The sequence below is a fragment of the Bufo gargarizans genome, chromosome 2 (genome assembly GCF_014858855.1).
Source record: "Bufo gargarizans isolate SCDJY-AF-19 chromosome 2, ASM1485885v1, whole genome shotgun sequence".
Taxonomy (NCBI): Eukaryota; Metazoa; Chordata; class Amphibia; order Anura; family Bufonidae; genus Bufo; species Bufo gargarizans.
In genome coordinates this window covers 600,771,877-600,790,647 of record NC_058081.1, presented here as the reverse complement: position 1 = coordinate 600,790,647, position 18,771 = coordinate 600,771,877, and positions in this window count along the sequence as shown.

The window sequence follows — 18,771 nt, the reverse complement described above, 5'->3', positions numbered from 1 at the left end:
TTATAGAATGTACAGTATATTCACGTGCATTGATATGATATGCATTATGTATCCTGTATTTCAAGCTCATGTTGTACTGTAATGTGTTATAGTATACTGCCATGTGCTCATTCATTATAGCGAGTGCATTCCTTTCATTCTGTTCTCAGATTCACATCTATACATCTTACAATAAAAAATCAAGTTCAGGATCTTACTCCAGTGTGAATAAATTCTTGGGAGGGAGTTTAGCTGTCTGGGAATTTATGCTTCGCTTGCACATAAAGAGAACAGAATTTATCTTTCAATTTTATCCAATAATAAAGGACTTGAAGAGAGAAAAAAAAATGTGTTGAAGAGAGAAAAAAAATGCCCATAGCAACCAATCAGAATTCACCTTTCATTTTACCAAGGAGCTCTCAAAAATGAAAGATAGAATCTGATTGGTTGCTATAAGCAACTAAACCAGTTTTCCTGTACACCAGTTTTGATAAATATCCCCCATGTGTCAACCCAGTTTATTACATCATTCAGTTTTGCCCTGACAGCCTATTAGACCCTGCTTCTGGCAAGGTCTATTCGATTCCCTCAGCTGGCAGTACCAAAGGTCTCATCGATATCCTTGCAGGGACCGATGGGATACAAAGGGAGCTTCTCCCTCTGTCAACCCCTTAGATGTCACAGTCGCTATTCACCTTCATCATCTAAGGGGATAATGTCATGGGGGTGTCACAACCTATCGCTGACCCTGTGGTGCCTGGGGTCAGAAGGTCGCAGCAGGTGGCTACTAGCTCGATTTCAAGGGATCGCTTCATGACCTAGTTGTGGCAATGGATGTTTTGGTTTACTATCCTTTTTGTCCTATCTAGGTATCAGTAGTTTTCCTTTCAGCTGTTCTGGGTATGCCACTCCCAGCCACTATTTAGTCTCTCTTGCTACTTCCCTTGTTGCCAGATATAGACCTTCCTGTCAGGTTATCTATTCTGACCTCAGGTGGTGTTGCTGTGGACTGGAGTTGCTGGAGCAGTTGGAACCAGTGCGGTTAGATCTCCGGTCCTCCTCAGTTTGTTGTATACTGTTTGTTGTCTCCCTTCAGGGTTATATGTGGTGTTTGTGTTGTTTGTCCACTCCCTGTTGTTACCCTAGGTGTCAGTTGTGAGGACTAGTGCTTCCACCGCCCTACTCCCTACAAAGGGCTTCTTCCAGGGTAAGTCAGGGACGAGGCACGTGATCGGCGCACGGGTAAGCAACCCGTCTAGGGACATCAGGGTAGCCTGTTGCCAGTGCTAGGTGAGTTAGAAGTCACCACTCCTCCCTCTCCCTTGTGTTAGGGCACCCGGTTTCCCTTCCCTTTGCACCGCTCGTCTGGTACCTGCCATACTGGCCTTTGAAGCAATGTGTCAGCTGTATGTCACTTCATGTAATTATAAGTCTAGTTGCTGAAGTCATTCACAATCTGGGAGTACAGTTACAGTATGTCCTTTAGCTGGAAGGGGTGAATACTGAGAACATCAGCAATATTGAGCTTTGTGGAAGGCCTCCCATGTTATCACTGCAATTCTCAGACCTCTTGCGAGTCTACAGAAGTGAACCTTATAATGTTCTATGTTAGTATGGCGGCCATAATACAGGTAATACTAATATGCATCTGCATTACAGGCGTCTAAAAACCAGCCCAAATGATTTTTCAATTGGTCTTTTTTAAAAACAATGTCAGAAATTTTTGTGCTTCAGGTTTAAGTTTCAGTGTGTTTGCACACTGTCACTTTCTGTTTTACGCTGAGTCCTGTCAGATGATGTCTTGCTCTGCAGTCCTTATCTCTGGGTTCATAAATAGTGATGAGCGAACCCTTGACCGCCCTGTTCGGGTTCATACTGAACATTACGGTGTCCGGGTACCTGAACACGGACATTAGTGCGAAAGTCAGTGTTTGTGTTAGTTGTTCGGAGTTAAAATAATGCTTGTTAAAAGACTGCAGCACAGCCAATCAACAAGTGCTTAAGCTGTGGGCACAAGAGATGTCGCGAACATAAAATTTTCCGTTCGCAAACAGAGAACGCAAATTTTCGCAAATGTTTGCGAACGGGCGAACCGGGCGAACCGCCATTGACTTCAAGGGGCAGGCGAATTTTAGAACCCACAGGGACTCTTTCTGGCCACAATAGTGATGGAAAAGTTGTTTCAAGGGGACTAACACCTGGACTGTGGCATGCCGGAGGGGGGTCCATGGCAAAACTCCCATGAAAAATTACATAGTTGACGCAGAGTTGGATTTTAATCCATAAAGGGCATAAATCACCTAACAATCCAATTTTTTTTTGACAGCGTGGTTTAAAACATCCAGTGTGTGTATACGATCAGGTATGATGTTGTATCGATCAGGTAGTGTAAGGGTTACGCCCGCTTCACAGACATTGACAGACCAAACTCCCCTTTTAATGCACTGCAAACCACCGCAAACTTCCCATTTGCACAAGGTTGGATACCAAGCTAGCCATGTCCCGTTGATGTCATTGAAGCAGGGGCGTAGCTAGAAATGACTGGGCCCCATAGCAAAAAAAATGTATGGGCCCCCTTCCCGGATCTCCCACCCCCACATACCTCTCAGACCTCCCACCCCTTCCAGAGCTCCCACCCAAACACCCCTCCAGTACCTCCCACCCCAACATCCCCACACCCCTCCAAGACCTCCCACCCCCACACCCATCCTAAATTTCCCACCGCAAGTCCCCAGATAAAATGGTCCAGGCATCAAGTGTCCTGCTCCCCCCTCAATTTAATGGTTTAGACCTTGGAGATCCTGCGGCTCCCCCCTCAATAAATTGGTCCAGACCTCCAGGGTCCTGCTCCCCCTAAATATAATGGTCCAGACCTCCAGGGTCCTGCTCCCCCTCCTCCCCAGATATAATGGTCCAGTGTCCTGTTCCCCCCTATGTAATGGTCCAGACCATACCTCCAGGTCCTGCCCCCCCTTTCTCCTTAAATGTACTGGTCCAGACCACCAGGGTCCTGCTCCCCCCTTCTCCTTAAATGTACTGGTCCATACCTCCAGGGTCCTGCTCCCCCCTCCTCCCTAGATATAATGGTCCAGGACTCCAGAGTAAATTTTACCAGTCCCAGAGTCAGCCAGCCCTCACCTCACAGCCACTTGAACATCTGCGCGCCCACACTCCAGCAGCACTGCCAGGCCCAGCAGCACACAGCTTTGCTGTACGCTCTGCCTCTTCCACTTCCGGCCAGTAGGCCTGCCGCACAGACTGGGAGCGGGACCACTCCATCTCCTCACTGCAGGTATGCCTCTCTGCCTCCGGCCGCCCCCTATCGCACTGCCCACAGCCTACAGGCCCTGCAAATAGCGCTTTCTCTGTTTGTCCTGGAGGGGCCTGCGACCCCTGTAGCTATACCACATGAATTAAAAAAATAATAATAATCTTCAGCAGGCAGCCCGGGCCCCCAGTGGCGTAGGGCCCCATAGCCATTGCTATGGCTGCTATGGTGATCCCTACGCCCATGCATTGAAGGTTTCTTCCTCCACCCAGCCACGTACAACACCAAGGGTCCCGGAAAGGTGAATTAAATTGATTTTTCGAATGGGGAGATGGTTAAAAAAACGCTGGCTCCCTCCCCTTTGTTTGTATTCACGCCATGGTCACTGCGTCTGCGCTGTGCAATTTACTGTCCCACCCGATATGAGTGGTATTTCCTGTAGTTCTCTCTTCTCATCAGTTTTATCCCTGTTACGTCCCCAATCTGGGGTCCATTTATTAAATAGATTTTTCAAACGGGGAGATGGTTATAAAATTGCTGGCTCCCTCCCCTTTGTTTGAATCCACGCCACGGTCACTGCGTCTGCGCCGTGCAATTTACTGTCCCACCCGATATGAGTGCTATTTTCTGTAGTACTATTCTCATCAGTTTAATCCCTGTTACGTCCTATATCAAGGTGGGATTGCATTTTGTGAAAAAAAATTTAGGCCGGGTATCTTCGACTGCCTTCAAAGTGACAGACCAAACTCTGATACACCAAACTGAATTGATTTTTAGGAACCGGGAGATGGAAAAAGCAGCTTGGTCGGTCCTCTTACTCCCAAGTTGGGGCACTGCGATTGCACGGAGCAATGTGATGTGACACCCTATATGAGTGGTGTCTTAACTAGTCCTATTCCTATCAGTTTAATCCCTGTTACGTCCCCTATCCGGGGACGTGTGTCGAATTGATTAACCATTGTCGAATTAACAAACCATTACGACATCCTGGAATAATTTGGTTCTGAGCTTTGTACTTGATTTGTATTGGAATTGTTGGGGATTTTTTAAATTGTCTGCATTATTTCTAATAAACTATTAAGAGACTTTATTATGATTTTTTTATTTTATGTATTAAAAACCCACCCATAAAACTTAAAAAAAGATAAATAAAAAAATTTAAGGTTTTTCTATGAAAAAACATCCAGCCGTCCCGATCGCTTTTGGTCTGATCATGATGAAGCAACGGCCTTATCATCTGGGGTGTGGCAACATTGCCAACACACTCATAGAGGTGATGATCGCTTCATTGTGATACGCAAGCCTCTTCACCACAACAAGGTAACGATCACGAAAGGGGAATTGACACTTGTATGTGCCTTTTTTTTGTTTTGTTTTTGCAGCCACAGTGCAGCACCAGAGGCCAGAAAAATTAGGCATGTACACATGCCTGAAAAACAATGTCATTGTTGCAGCCGCTGTTGTAGCAGCGGCCGGAAAAATTGATGTTTTCAAGGCAGAAAGGTGACTAAAACATTGCGGCTTGAACCCTAGTTGGTGGCGGAGAATTTACAAAAGTCATCCGGTATGCAGACATTAAATACAGCAGCGTGGGGACCATTTTGAGGCCAAGGCATGTCAGGCCTTTTGTTAGTTAAACGTATCCCCTACTGTCAGTCCCTTCGGGATCCATGCCTCATTCATCTTAATGAAGGTGAGGTAATCAACACTTTTTTGACCGAGGCGACTTCTTTTGTCAGTGACAATGCCTCCTGCTGCACTGAAGGTCCTTTCTGACAGGACACTTGAAGCGGGGCAGGCCAGAAGTTCTATCGCAAACTGGGATAGCTCAGGCCACAGGTCAAGCCTGCACACCCAGTAGTCAAGGGGTTCATCGCTCCTCAGAGTGTCGATATCTGCAGTTAAGGCGAGGTAGTCTGCCACCTGTCGGTCGAGTCGTTCTCTAAGGCTGGATCCCGAAGGGCTGTGGCGATGTGTAGGACTGAAAAAGCTCTGCATGTCCTCCATCAACAACCCATCTGTAAAGCATCCTGCCCTTGCTGCCGTGGTCGTGGTAGGAGGAGGATTACTTTGACCTCTTCCCCAGTTAGATTCCGTTGTGCTGTGACACCCCCCTTATAAGCTGTGTAAAGCATATTTTTTAGTTTGGTTTTGAACTGCTGCATCCTTTCTGACTTCCGGTAATTTGGTAACATTTCCGCCACTTTCTGCTTATACCGGGGGTCTAGTAGCGTGGCCACCCAGTACAGGTCGTTCTCCTTCATCCTTTTTATACGAGGGTCCCTCAACAGACATGACAGCATGAAAGACCCCATTTGCACAAGGTTGGATGCCGAGCTACTCATTTCCCGTTCCTCCTCCTCACTGATGTCATTGACGGTCTGTTCTTCCCCCCAGCCACGTACAAGACCACGGGTCCCAGATAGGTGACAACAACGAGCACCCTGGGATGCCTGCTGTGGTTGGTCTTCCTCCTCCTCAAAGCCACATTCCTCCTCTGACTCCTCTTCCTCATACTCCTCTTGCAGCGTTGCCGCAGGTCCGGCAAGCGATGATGACAAGGCTGTTTCTGGTGGTGATGGTGACCACAACTCTTCCTCTTCCTCTTCACGCTCATCTACAGCCTGATCCAGCACTCTTCGCAGGGCACGCTCCAGGAAGAAAACAAATGGGATGAGGTCGCTGATGGTGCCTTCGGTGCTACTGACTAGGTTTGTCACCTCCTCAAAAGGACACATGAGCCTACAGGCATTGCGCATGAGCGTCCAGTAACGTGGCAAAAAAAATTCCCAGCTCCGCAGAGGCTGTCCTAGCACCCCGGTCATACAAATACTCGTTGGCGGCTTTTTCTTGTTGGAGCAGGCGGTCGAACATTAGGAGTGTTGAATTCCAACGTGTCGGGCTGTCGCAAATCAAGCGCCTCACTGGCATGTTGTTTCGGCGCTGAATGTCTGCAAAGTGCGCCATGGCCGTGTAGGAACGCCTGAAATGGCCACACACCTTCCTGGCCTGCTTGAGGACGTCCTGTAAGCCTGGGTACTTAGACACAAAGCGTTGTACGATGAGATTCAACACATGTGCCATGCACGGCACATGTGACAACTTGCCCAAATTCAATGCCGCCAACAAATTGCTTCCATTGTCACACACCACTTTGCCGATCTCCAGTTGGTGCGGGGTCAGCCACTGATCCACCTGTGCATTCAGGGAGGACAGGAGTGCTGGTCTGGTGTGGCTCTCTTCTTTCAGGCAAGTCAACCCCAAGACAGCGTGACACTGTCGTATCCGGGATGTGGAATAGCCCCTGGGGAGCTGGGGGGGTTCAGTTGATGTGCAGCCAGACGCCGCAGCAGAAGAGGACTCAGCCGAGGAGGTTATGGAAGAGGATGGAGTAGGAGGAGTAGAGGAGGTGGCAGTAGGCCTGCCTGCAAGTCGTGGCATGTCACCAACTCCGCTGCAGAGCCACGCATTCCATGCTTGCCAGCCGTCAGCAGGTTGACCCAATGCGCAGTGTAGGTGATATACCTGCCCTGACCGTGCTTTGCAGACCAGGTATCAGTGGTCAGATGGACCCTTGCCCCAACACTGTATGCCAGAGATGCCATGACTTCCTTTTCAATCACCGAGTAGAGGTTTGGGATTGCCTTATTAGAAAAAAAAATTTGTCCGGGTACCTTCCACTGTGGTGTCCCAATAGCGACAAATTTTTTGAAGGCCTCAGACTCCACCAGCTGGTATGGTAAAAGCTGGTGGGCTAAGAGTTCCGTCAAGCCAGCTGTCAGACGCCGGGCAAGGGGGTGACTCTGTGACATTGGCTTCTTACGCTCAAACATTTCCTTAACAGACACCTGACTGTGGGCAGATGAGATGGAACTGCTCAAGGTGAGAGGCGGAGTGGCGGGTGGTTGAGAGGGGGCAAGGAGGACAGCAGTGGTTGACGTGGCTGAAGATGCTGGACCTAGGAGGAGGATGGTGGCTTTGAGCTTGTGTGCTGCTTCTACTCGTCATCATGTGTTGATCCCATAGGCGTTTGTGATGTGCGATCATGTGCCTTCGCAAAGCAGTTGTACCTAGGTGGGTGTTGGATTTCCCACGACTCAGTTTCTTTTGGCACAGGTTGCAAATGGCATCGCTGTTGTCAGAGGCAGACACACACAAAAAATGCCACACTGCTGAGCTTTGCAATGACGGCATTCTGGTGGTGGCAACAGCATGCGTTGATTGGCGTGCTGTCTGGCTGACCCCGGGTGCCGATACATGCTGTCTGACTGTGCCACTAGCTCCTTGCGACGACCTCCCCCTGCTTCCAACTCGTCTCCTCCTTCTCTCTGTCTCCCCTTCTGAACTTTCCCCCTCTTCTTCTTCTCTTCGAGCAGGCACCCACGTGGCATCCACGGACACATCATCATCATCAACCGCTTCACTTGTATCTGACACCTCAGCAAAGGAAGCAGCAGCGGGTACAAGATCATCATCATCATCACACTGTACGTCCATGTGTGTAATGCTGCCTGACTGAGACATATCCCTGTTATCTACATCCCCTGGCAATAATGGTTGCGCATCATTAATTTCATCCAAATGATGTGTAAATAACTCCTCTGAGGGATCAAGTGAAGCGGCTGTGGTGGCTGCGGCGGGTGGGAGAGTGGTGACCAAAGCTGAGCTGGAGGAGGATGGTGCGTCAAGGTTCTTAGCGAAAGGTGTTGAAGATTGGGTGTCCTGTGTAAGCCAGTCAACTATTTTCTCAGAATTTTTTGGGTTCAGGGTACGTGGCCTCCGAACACTGGGCATTATTCCAGGGCCAGTGGAAATCACAGCACCACGAACACGACGGCCCCTGCGGTGTGGCCTTCCTCTGCCTGTCATTTTTTATTAGATAAGTGTTACTATGCGTGCAAGGTACTGTGCCACTCTATATAAGTGGTGGGCAGTGGGCACAGTACAGTCTGTGTGGGCCTGGCTGACACACACAGGCTTGCAAATGTGATTAGATCACAGTTAAATGTAAAACAGATTTTTTTTTTTCCTGAAAGGTATTTGGGTGAATGACACCCTGTAACGGTATGATTGCAGGCCTAGCCACTATCCAGTGGACACAATACAGTATGTGTGGGGGCCTGACACACACGGACTTGCAAATGTGATTAGATCACAGTTAAATTTAAAATATATATTTTTTTTTCTGCAAGGTATTTGGGCGAATGACACCCTGTAACGGTATGAGTGCAGGCCTAACCATCCACTAGCCAGTGGATACAATAGAGTATGTGTGGGCGCCTGACACACACGGGCTTGCAAATGTGATTAGATCACAGTTAAATTTAAAATAGATTATTTTTTTTTTCTGAAAGGTATTTGGGTGAATGACACCCTGTAACATTCAATGGAAAAAGACCGGCACTTCACTCCTTGTCGGTAATTATGTTGCTTTATTCGAAAGCATGGATACAGCGCTACAAGCGACGCGTGTTTCGGCTCGAATCCGAGCCTTTGTCAAGCATAACATGCATTGATACACAAACATTTAAATAGTGCACCCTTCCTGACGTTCAGGCGTGTTGACGTCACATTACCATGGTAACTTATATATACAAAACATCAAATCTCAGCAGAAGACATAGTATATGCGATGTTACAACAAATAACATTATAGCCAATGATCGCAATACTGAATCAATATTGTTACAATCTGCATCAAGAAACAAAAGGAAATAGACTGTCAGAACAGGGAATACATGAACAAGCCACATTTTAAACAATAAAAATTTCTTATATAAATAATAATTACCCTGAGACATATTTATCTCGTACAGGCTACATTCGGATCAAGGAATTCCAAATCTTGTTATTTTTTATATCATTTTCTCTGTGACTGGATGGATATAAATATGCAAAACAAAGAGAAAAAAGAAGAAAAAAATATGTATAAGAAAAAATATATGAAAAAATATATAAATCCCATAAATTTTCTACAAGAAAGCACTCAATTCATACTCTCGATTGAGACGCCTTGGTTCAAGAGTTTGCAACGTATGGATCCAAAAACGTTCCCGTTTTTTAAGCATTAGTAACCTGTTGCCCCCCTCTCCTTCGGGGTTGTTGAATCTGCTCAATAATTTGAAATCTTAATTGTGATACATTGTGAGCACATCTATCAAAATGAGGAGGAATAGGTAACAACAGATTTTTCTTCAATATGCTTGATTTATGATTACTGAACCTATCCTTCATTCTGGTAGATGTCTCCCTAATGTACACAAGGCCACATGGGCACTTCAACAGGTATACTACATAATTGCTATCACAGGTAAAAAAAAAAAACTCACAGGGAAATTTTTACCTGTGTATGGATGGGAAAAGAATTCACCCTTAATAACTGCTGAACAATGGACACACTGCAGACAAGGGAAAGTGCCCTTTTTAGGAGTTGAAAGAAAAAGTTGACGTGGCATATTTACTGTGCCTCCTATGTCTGCTTTAACAATTGTATCCCTAATATTTTTGGTTCTTTTATAGCAGATCATAGGGAAATCTCTGAATTCAACAACATCCGGATAAGCTGCACGCACAATCCCCCAATGTTGATTAATCACATGGTGAAATTTATTCATCCATGGATGATATTTGACAATAAACGGAAACCGTCTATTGTCAATACGAGGTTTTTTATGTCAACTTGGCCACCGCATTTCTTCATTTCAGAGTCCAACAAGGATCTCGGATAACCCCTAGAGGAAAACTTGTCTGACATCTCCTTTAATCTGACCTCCCTCAATGATTCGTCTGACACAATTCTCTCCACTCGCCTAAACTGTGAAAGAGGCAGAGATTTCTTAACTGATGGTGAATGATTACTGGAGTAATGCAAAAGACTGTTTTTATCAGTTTTTTTTTATATGTAAATCTGTCTCTATACAGTTCTCCAAGCCTTTTATTACCCAAGTATCCAAAAAGTTAATTTTATTCAGGTCACTTTGAACTGTGAAGGATAATTCAGGCCATATGGTATTCAGGTGTTCAGTGAATTGCTCGAGGGACTCGTCGCCGCCCCGCCATGTGATTAATAAACATTGGGGGATTGTGCGTGCAGCTTACCCGGATGTTGTTGAATTCAGAGATTTCCCTATGATCTGCTATAAAAGAACCAAAAATATTAGGGATACAATTGTTAAAGCAGACATAGGAGGCACAGTAAATATGCCACGCCAACTTGTAGAAAATTTATGGGATTTATATATTTTTTTTAATATATTTTTTCTTATACATATTTTTTTTCTCTTTGTTTTGCATATTTATATCCATCCAGTCACAGAGAAAATAATATAAAAAATAACAAGATTTGGAATTTCTTGATCTGAATGTAGCCTGTACGAGATAAATATATCTCAGGGTAATTATTATTTATTATTTATATAAGAAATTTTTATTGTTTAAAAATGTGGCTTGTTCATATATTCCATGTTCTGCCAGTCTATTTCCTTTTGTTTCTTGATGCAGATTGTAACAATATTGATTCAGTATTGCGATCATTGGCTATAATGTTATTTGTTGTAACATCGCATATACTATGTCTTCTGCTGAGATTTGATGTTTTGTATATATAAGTTACCATGGTAATGTGACGTCAACACGCCTGAACGTCAGGAAGGGCGCACTATTTGAATGTTTGTGTATCAATGCATGTTATGCTTGACAAAGGCTCGGATTCGAGCCGAAACACGCGTCGCTCTTAGCGCTGTATCCATGCTTTCGAATAAAGCAACATAATTACCGACAAGGAGTGAAGTGTCGGTCTTTTTCCATTGAATATTGAAGCGGGTTTTCTCACCCTGGACGCGAGCACCACAATACATACAGAGGAGTACCGACTGTTTGCATTGTTTGACACCCTGTAACGGTATGAGTGCAGGCCTAACCAGCCACTAGCCAGTGGACACAATAGAGTATGTGTGGGCACCTGACACACACGGGCTTGCAAATGTGATTAGATCACAGAAAAATATTAAATATAATTTTTTTTATCTGCAAGGTATTTTCTGTCACACCCTGTATGAATGGTGTGCACTGTGCACACAGTGCTGTCTATGACTGAGCCTGCAGCCTCTCACACACAGGCAGCCAGGCAACTGCAATATATATATATATATTTATATATATATATATATGAAAAAAAAAAAAAAAAAGCAGACTGGTGTACCAGCCCTGAAAAGGGCTTTTTGGGGTGCTGTCTGGATGCTGTCCTTACAGCAGATGAGTCTGTGGACACAGAACAATGCCCTAGCTAACGCTTTCCCTATTGAATCAGCAGCAGCAGCACTCTCCCTCCTCTCTCTGTGAATGCAGATTCCGAATGAATCTAAAATGGATGCTGTCCAGGAGGTGGGAGGGTCTGGGAGGGAGGGTCTGCTGCTGATTGGCTGGAATGTGTCTGCTGACTGTGAGGTACAGGGTCAAAGTTTACTCAATGATGATGTATAGGGGCGGACCGAACATCGCATATGTTCGCCCGCAGCGGGGAACGCGAACAAGCTATGTTCGCCGGGAACTATTCGCCGGTGAATAGTTCGGGACATCACTAGTGGGCACTTGGAAGCCATCACAGTCATGTCTAGTATGCTCTGACTAGTGTAGGGACAGGACGCTGTTGCAGTGAGGGACAGTGTTAGGCTTTTATTTTGTTTAATAAGTCTGTGGGTGACCTGTAAGCATTTTTGGTTGGTGCAATACTACTCTATTGAACCCGTGACACAGAAATACCATACTTAATCGTGCATTTCAGACTTTGGGTGACCTGTAGTAATTTTTGGTCGCTGCAATACTACTCCATTGAACCAGTGACACGGAAATACAATAGTTAAAGGGTTTCTGTCACCAGAATTAACCCTATTAAACTGGCTGACATTAGCAATGTGCTAATGTCAGCAGACCCTAACTGTACTATTTTTATGCTTATGGATGCCCCGGTTACTGCACAATTTTAACTTTGATGATATGCAAATTAGCCTCTAGTAGCAGGAAGGGGGGGGCGTTGCTCCTGCTCCTAGAGGCTCCATTCTCCCACCTCAATTCACACCCTGGCCCTGTCAATTAAGGCAGGGCGTGACTTGAGGTGGGAGAACGGAGCCTCTAGGAGCAGGAGCAACCCCCCCCCCCCCCCCGCTCCTAGAGGCTAAGTTGCATATCATCAAAGTTAAAATTGTGCAGTAACCGGGGCATCCATAAGCATAAAATAGTACAGTTAGGGTCTGCTGACATTAGCACATTGCTAATGTCAGCCAGTTTAATAGGGTTAATTCTGGTGACAGAAACCCTTTAATCCATTGTTTAATGGATGTTTTTGGTAATGTTTTTGGGTGCAAAACCCTTCAATTGCCCCTGTGACACGGAAATACAATAGATAATCTGTCTGTTAATTGTGTTGGTGACACATAGCCATTTTTGGGTGCAAAACGCTTAAATTGCCCCTGTTACATTACAATACAATAGCTCTAATTCTGTCAGGTTTTTTTTATAATTTTTTTTTTTTTTATTAAGAACACTGCATTTTCATCCGTCTAAATGTAGTAGGAGAGTAAATTCGCCTGTTCATTGTGTCGGTGACACATAGACATTTTTTGAGGTTCATCACACCGCATTCCCATCCATCTAACTGTTATTGGAGGTTTAATCTGTCTATTCATTGTGTCGGTGACACTAAGCAATTTTTTTTATTGAGAACACTGCATTTTCATTCATCTAACTCTAGTAGGAAAGTAAATTCATCTGTTCATTGTGTAGGATGACCTATAGCCATTTTTTGGGGTGCAAAACACTTCTTTTGTACCTGTGACACGGAAATACAGTTGTTTGTCTGTCAGCCAATTTGGTTGGTGACCATAAAAAAATGAGAAGAGCATTAAAAAGGGACGTGGCCGTGGACGTGGTGCTGCTGGTGTTAGTGGTGTTGGAACTCCTGCTGTAGGGAGAGGACATTGTCGATCTATGCCAGCTACGCGCCCAAATAAAACACCTTCCTCTGGAGCACGCAGGCGACAGGACGTTCTGCATCATTTCGTAGGCCCGAATACTGCTGTACAAATGGTGAGGCCAGAAGAAATAGAGACAGTAGTATATTGTATGTCTGACAGTGCCTCCAGTTCCTTCACATTGTCTTGCACCCGGTTCACTGCTGAAAGCAGTGGCACCAGCGGCCCACGGGCATCCGTCTTCCATCTCAACCCCCTGCTCTTCATCCAAGCAGTCTGAGCCCCCCATCATGCAGCAGTCACTTATGCTTTTTGATGTCTCTGCTGGCTGGGTTTCCGTGGGCCATTCACCTAACCCTGCCCCAGAAGTGGAAGAGAAGCCCAATTACTTGTGTTTGAGGATGAGGACATGGGAGGACCACCGCAGCACGTCTCTGATGACGATGACAAAACACGGGTGTTAACTGCTGCAGCTTTCTGCAGTATGAAGACTGACAAGGAGGGCAGGGGTGAGGAGTGGTTGGAAGGTGATGTGGAGGATGATGAGCTCCTAGAACTCACATGGCATCCAGGTCATGTGAGTGAAGCGTGCAGTTTGGAGGAAGAGGTGGGGGTCACGCAGCACCAGCCACACAACAAAGGAAGCAGAGTGCAAAAGCAGAGCAGCTGGCCCTCAGCCAGTATGCCTGATACTGTCCACCACGTCAAGGAACATAGCACACCAAAGCCAGCTCAAAGGAGTCCCCTGCCGTGGCAATGTGCTGACGACAAGACAAGGGTAGTTTGAATGATGTGCAGTCAGAACCTGAAGCGAGGCATAAATGTTCTAAACCTGAGCACCACCTGCATGTCCCGGCATGAGCTGCAGTGGAGTGGAGTAGACAGCCAATGAACTCTGGAGCGACAGGGCCACCTGGCACCCCGCAATGAGAGGATGCGACAGCAACACCACCACCATCACCGAGCACCTTCTCCACACTGTCCCATGGAAGCGTTCAGCTGTCCATCTCCAAACACTAGAGAGAAAGAGGAAGTACCCCCCTACCCACCCACGAGCCCTGGCCCCGAATGACAGCATTTCCAAATTCCTGGCCTTTGAAATGCTGCCATTCTGTCTGGTGGACACTGACAGTTTTAAAAACATCATGACGGCAGCTGTCCCACGGTACGTGGGACGGAGCCACCACAATTTTTCCAGATGGCCATCCCTGCTCTGCACGAACAAGTGGCAGAAAAAATCAGGCGTGCGCTGCGCAACACAATCAGGGGAACAGTAAGCACGGGCAGGGACGTTATATCTCCTTACCGGCCCACTGGGTTAATGTAGTGGCGGCTGGGCCCGAGAAAGCGGTTTCGCGCACGTCTTACCATCACTGAGGATTGCTGGACATTTTTCATTGCCTCCTGTTGCCTCCTACTCCGCTTATTTCTCCTGTTCCGCCTCTACCGCCTCCTCAACACCTGCACCACCAATTTCAGCACAGCCAGGGGGAAACTACAGCAGGCTGTTCTGAACCTCATCTGTTTGGGGTAAAGACCCCACACAGATGGCTCAGAGGGTGGGTTCCTGCACCAACAGCGACCAGGTACCCAACTGTCCAGCCAGGGCACAGTTTTGGAGGATGAGGAGGATGATGAGGAGGGGAGGAGAAGAATCCCCGTTCACAGCAGGGTGGCACCGAAATCAGCTCACGGGCATCACTGGAGCACGGCTGGGGGGATACAGAGGACACAGACGATACACCTCCCACCGAGGACAGCTTGCCATTGCCTCTGAACAGCCTGGCACACATGAGCGACAACATGCTGCAGTGCCTGCTCAACAACCGCTGAATTGCCCACATTCTAACCAGTGCTGATTACTGGGTGGCCAAACTGCTGGAACCCCACTACATGGACCAACGTACCATCCTTACTTCTGTCACTGGAGTGTGTTCGGAATATGCGCGAGTGCAAGCGCACTCTGGTATATGCGCTACTGATGGCAGTCCCACCATACAGTGGGGATCCAGTGGATGCACGAGGCGAATGTGGAGGAGGAGGAAGTCGCCAACGCAGCTGGGGCACCGCTAGCACCTCAAAAGGGAGGGTTAGCATGGCTGAAATGTGGAAAAGCTTTGACAGCATGCCACAACATCCAGCACCCCCATCTGATTCGGACCGTCTTAGCAGGAGGCAGCGTTTCAGCAACATGGTGGAACAGTTTCTGTGTACACGTCTGCACGTATTGACTGATGGGTCTGCCCCATTCAACTTCTGGGTCTCCAAATTGGGCGCATGGCCTGAGCTTGCTCTTACTCCTTGGAGGCCCTGCAGCGAGCATTTGTTTAGCACGGCAGACGAGGTGATCACAGACAAGCGCAGCCGCCTGTCCACAGCCAACGTGGACAAGCTCACGTTCATTAAAATGAACCAGGCATGTATCCCACAGAACTTATCCGTCCCTTGGGCAGAGTTGAGAGATATACCAGCCGCACCCAGCCATTGTTATACTTCAGCGCACTTTGTGCATACTCTTTGCTATTTCTCAATGTTTTAGGGTCTCCAGAAACCAAAAAATAAATAAAAATTGTAATAAAAATAAAAAAAATGATGGCTACTTCTTACTGCAGCACCACGTCCGCCTCCTCCTCCGCTCGGACCTTCCCCTCCTGGCTCTAGATTAGTACAGTGGATATAAAAAGTCTACACACCCCTGTTAAAATGTCAGGTTTCTATGCTGTAAAAAATGAGACAAAGATAAATAATTTCAGAACTTTTTCCACCTTTAATGTGACCTATAAGCTGTACAACTCAATTGAAAAACAAACTGAAATCTTTTAGGTAGAGGGAAGAAAAACTATAAAAATAAAATAATATGGTTGCATAAGTGTCCACACCTTTAAACTGATACTTTGTTGAAGCACATTTTGATTTTATTACAGCACTCAGTCTTTTGGGTATGAGTCTATCAGCATGGCACATTTTGACTTGGCAAGATTTGCCCACTATTCTTAGCAAAAACACTCCAAATCTGTCATATTGCGAGGGCATCTCCTGTGCATAGCCCTCTTCAGATCACCCTACAGATTTTCAATCGGATTCAGGTCTGGACTCTGGCTGGGTCATTCCAAAACTTTAATCTTCTTCTGGTGAGCCATTCCTTTGTTGATTTGGATGTATGCTTTGGGTCTTTGTCATGCTGAAAGATGAAGTTCCTCTTCATGTTCAGCTTTCTAGCAGAAGCCTGAAGGTTTTGTGCCAATATTGACTGGTATTTGGAACTGTTCATAATTCCCTCCAGCTTAACTAAGGCCCCAGTTCCAGCTGAAGAAAAATAGCCCCGAAGCATGATGCTGCCACCACCATGCTTCACTGTGGGTATGGTGCTCTTTTGGTGATGTGCAGTGTTGTTTTTGCGCCAAACATATCTTTTGGAATTATGGCCAAAAAGTTCACCCTTGGCTTCATCAGACCATAACACCTTTTCCCACATGCTTTTGGGAGACTTCAGGTATGTTTTTGCAAAATGTAGCCTAGCTTGGATGTTTTTCTTCGTAAGAAAAGGCTTTCGTCTTGCCACTCTACCCCATAGCCCAGACATATGAAGAATACGGGAGATTGTTGTCACATGTACCACACAGCCAGTACTTGCCGGAACGTCCAGTCCTTGGTAAAGTCACTGTTGTGCCATAGTTTCTCCACTTGATGATGACTGACTTTACTATGTTCCATGGTATATCTAAAGCCTTGGAAATTCTTTTGTACCCTTCTCCTGACTGATACCTTTTAACAATGAGATCCCTCTGATGCTTTGGAAGCTCTCTGTGGACCATGGCTTTTGCTGTGGGATGCGACTAAGAAAATTTCAGGAAAGACCAACTAGAGCAGCTGAACTTTATTTGGGGTTAATCAGAGGCACTTTAAATGATGGCAGGTGTATGCTGACTCCTATTTAACACATTAAGGACCTAGGACGAGTATACTCATCCTGGAGCACTGATACTTAGCGCTCCAGGACTAGTATACTCGTCCTGGCATTAAACTGTCACCATGTCTACAGACATGGTGACAGCGCTGAGTGCCGGCTGTTACACAAAGCCAGGCACCCAGGGTCAATGCCGAGGGGGGTCCTGTGCCCCCCTTGTATCGGCGATCGCTGCAAACCGCAGGTCAATTCAGACCCGCGGTTTGTAGTGCTTTCTGTAGTTTCTTTAATGGCCAAAGTAAAAAAATATTTAACCCCCCCCCCTGCACCCCTGAATGATTTTATGTCGGTGGGGTGCAGGGGGGCAGGTTGTGGGCGGTGCGGGCGTTGCGGCAGTTGCGGGAGGCGGGCGGTGCGGCAGGCGGGATCGCCCGCCTCCCCCTGAATATTTTTTGGTGGTCAGTGGTTTATACCAGAGTGTCAGCACATTGCTGACACTCTGGTATAAATGGCTGACATCGCTGCGATGTCAGCCGTTTCACCCTTTCCATACCGCGGTCCGTACGGACCGGTGTATGGAAAGGGTTAAGTCAGGGAGCTCCCTCTGCCATCGGGGGGCTGCTGTGCCTTTGCAGCCCCCAGATGGATGGGGTGACAGAGGGAGGGAGGTTCCCATGGCAACACGACGCCTTCTCAGGCATCCTGCTGTCCATGGTGCTGAACAGATCTATGCTAAAGGAATAGATCTGTTCAGACAGTGTAAAAGTAAAATACAGGACAATACACTATATGGTTTATTGTACTGTATTATACAGACTTCAGACCCACTGGATCTTCAAGAACCAAGTGGGTATGGGTCCAAAAAATGTAAAAAAAAAAAGGTGAAAAAAGTAAAGATAATAAAAACACATTTATCACTGAATAAAAATTAAAAAAATAAAATACACTACACATATTAGGTATTGCCGCGTCCGTAACGACCTGATCTATAAAACGGCCATGTTACTTTCCCTGCACGGTGAACGCCATAAAAAAAAATATAAACTATCAGGAAATTGAAATTTTGCCCACCTTACTTCCCAAAAAAGGTAATAAAAGTGATCAAAAAAGTCGCATGTACGCTGAAAAAGTGCCAATCAAACCGTCACCTCATCCCGCAAAAAATGAGCCCCTACATGAGACAATGGCCCAAAAAAGAAAAAAACTATGGGGACACTATAACATGATTTTTATTTTGTTTCAAAAATTATATTATTGTGTAAAACTTACATAAATAAAAATAAGTATACATATTAGCGTCCATATCGGCCAGCTCTATAATAATATCACATGAGCTAACCGCTCAGATGAACACCGTAAAAAATAAATACTGTGCTAAATAAACAATTTTTTGTCACCTTACATCACAAAAAGTGTAATAGCAAGCGATCAAAAAGTCATATGCCCCCCAAAATAGCGCCAATCAAACCGTCATCTCATCCCGCAAAAATCATACCCTACCCAAGATAATCGCCCAAAAACTGAAAAAATTACGTCTCTTAGACTATGGAAACACTAAAACATGATTTATTTTGTTTCAAAAATGAAATCATTATGTAAAACTTACATAAATAAAAAAAAGTATACATATTAGGTATTGCAGCGTCCGT